We start from the raw sequence: 2,537 nt of genomic DNA on the forward strand, positions 1-2,537 counted from the left end.
AGCCCTGGGGGGAAAATGAGACTTTTTTTTAAATCAGGAAGCCTGCTTTGGCTAACGTCTCTATCCCCGTCTGTCACACCATCCTCTGCCAGGAGTGAGGAGCTGCCTGGGGTGAGAAATCTGCTTGCTGGCAATCACAGGATGGGGTCTGAGGGGCGCACAGCTGATGAGAGCTGGGAGGAGGCAGTGCCGACTCGGCCAGGGTCCCTGCAGCCATCGTGGCTCTGTTCTTGGCATTGTATTTTCCATGCAGAGCATCTGAAGATTGGCAGGAGGTGCCAAAAAGTCGTTGGTGCACCCCTCTGCTGGCAGGCAGGGGGTTCTTAACCTAACCTCAACAGACTGGACAGGCAGAAGCAAGAAGGGCTCTGTTTACAGCACAGGACACAAACTGTGGACCATGTGCAACTTGCAGTTCCATTTTATATGGCCTGCATAGTTTAAACATTTTTTTCCAATTTGTGGAAAACATTTAAAAATGAGGAGACACCACATTAAAAAAAAATAAGACTGGCTTCTGGCTTTCATCAAATATCAGGAGCTCTGTATGCTCACATGATGACAATCCACTCACGTTGAGCACAGCAACCCCTCCTGGGCAGGGCATACATGCTTTAGTTTGCCACAATCCCCACCACTCCTTACTGTCTCTGTAACTCTGAGATTCGGGGTCACAAAACATTTATTATTGCATTAGCACTACTGTCTTCCTTATAGTGTTTCCGGAGGCCTTTTTCTCTATCCTTGTCTCTGCCCCAAGAGAGAACAAAAGATGTCTAGAAGTCATCTCAAGAAGAACCATTTTCCACACCTGCCCACTTTGTTCTGTTATATTTCATTTCTGCCCCTGTCTAGCCCAGAAAATTAACAACTTCATGTTCGAGAATTGGACTCTGGGTCTTCCTTGGTGCTCATGATGGGAGTCCCTCCATCAACCAAAAGCAGGCACACCTTTAGTCATAACATTTTTCCCAGGTACGAGACTACAGCCCTACTTCTTTCTTAATAAATCCATTCTTAATTTAAAGCCACCAAAGTTATCAATATCAGATGGTCTCCGCCAACCCCCACAGCCCCTTCCTCCAGGGCCTGACAGGCCTCCAGCACAGAGGAGACACCGGGAGCTCTCCCAGGCCCTGCCCACACCGCAGCTCTCCTGTCTGTCCCCAGGTACCCCGCACCTGCAGCAGCCAGACCAGAAAGCCCTGTGAGTGACGAGGGACTGGCGTTGGGAGGGAGGGGGAGGCAGAGAGGTGGCAGAGGGAAGTGCATGCAGGGGACAGCACCAAGCTGGGGGTGCAGGAAGGGAAGTGGGGTGCTTTTGCTCAAGTCCCCTCATCCCCAAGAGGTCCTAAAACAGTGGCCAGTGATGGCATCTCCAAACGAGGTCATCCATCCAGTTACAGACACATTCCGACACGATCAGAGAAGGGTGCAAGAGCCCGGATTCAGGGCAACTGAAATCTACACTCCCAGGAAAATAATATATTTTAAAGTAAAAAAGAAAAGAAAAGAAAAGAAAAGAAAAGAAAAGAAAAGAAAAGAAAAGAAAAGAAAAGAAGGAAGGAAGGAAGGAAGGAAGGAAGGAGAAAGCTTCCTATGAGAACCACAGTAATGCTTCATGAATTCCAGGTCTTTTTTCTGGGTGGGTGGGGGGTATAAATCCCATAATTAAATTGTGAACACTACCCTGTATATGTGTTTGTGCATGTGTGGAAAAAGACTTAAATTATTCAATGTAGGCTTTTGTATTTCAGAGATTTTGAAATCGTGTCTTGGCATATCTGCCTTTTCTTTTATGATAACGGGGGCTCCAAAAGTGGAAAAGGGGCTGCCTTTCTTCTCGGAGCCTCGATCCTGCTGCCTCCCGCTTGGGCAGCCCCATTCAGTGGTGTCACCGCCCCCCTCCCCACAGCCTGTCCTGGGGATGAGAGACAAGGGCCCCTGGGAATAAATGGAGGCCGCTAATTGCTATAGGGAAAAGCTTTACCTGGGCTGAGGATGAGAGGGAGGGGAGGAGGGTCAGCAGTCATGGGGCTCAGAGCCTGGCACCTACTGCCCAGGACTCCTGGGCCTCCTTCTCCCCAAGGACCTCAGATTCAGCTTCTCTTGTCCCACCTGCCTGAAGTCCTCCTCTCCAACTGCCCCATTCAACTGCCACTCCCACCACACCTGAGAGGGAACTCTGGGGGACCAACATTCCCTCTGCCCACATTAAAGGGCTCTTCCCTCTCCCGGGATGGCCTGTGGCCCGGTCTGGTTCTTTGGTGACCGTCAGAGCCTGTGCATGAAAGCACTGTGCATGGTCAGCCCTTCCCTGGCTGTCGCAGCACATCCTTGTAGAAGAGAAGGAGAAAAATCCTCTCTCCAACCCTGATTCTACAGACGAGAAGCCCAAGGAACAGAGAGGCCTGTCCACGACTGGCGTGGGGCTGAGACCAGCACCCAGGTCCCCTGAGTCCCACTCCAGGCTCCTTCCTGGGAGAATGCATCGAATTTCCTACGCTGTGTTCCTGCAACGAAGAAGCAACTTTGGG

The 2,537-nt window shown here is 50.7% G+C and overlaps 1 protein-coding gene across 1 annotated transcript in view; it reads right to left on the bottom strand.

Annotated features, from left to right (window-relative positions):
- The window catches only part of ABCC12 (ATP-binding cassette, sub-family C (CFTR/MRP), member 12), an 80,289-nt gene extending 78,115 nt beyond the window's left edge, over positions 1-2,174 (bottom strand). Inside the window, exon 1 of the mRNA XM_011989148.1 lies at positions 1,991-2,174. The gene's annotated coding sequence lies outside the window, so the exon portion shown is untranslated. The remainder of the gene's footprint in view (positions 1-1,990) is intronic.
- Positions 2,175-2,537: the final 363 nt, after the last annotated feature.

This window comes from Mandrillus leucophaeus, unplaced genomic scaffold (genome assembly GCF_000951045.1).
Source record: "Mandrillus leucophaeus isolate KB7577 unplaced genomic scaffold, Mleu.le_1.0 Scaffold348, whole genome shotgun sequence".
Classification (NCBI taxonomy): Eukaryota; Metazoa; Chordata; class Mammalia; order Primates; family Cercopithecidae; genus Mandrillus; species Mandrillus leucophaeus.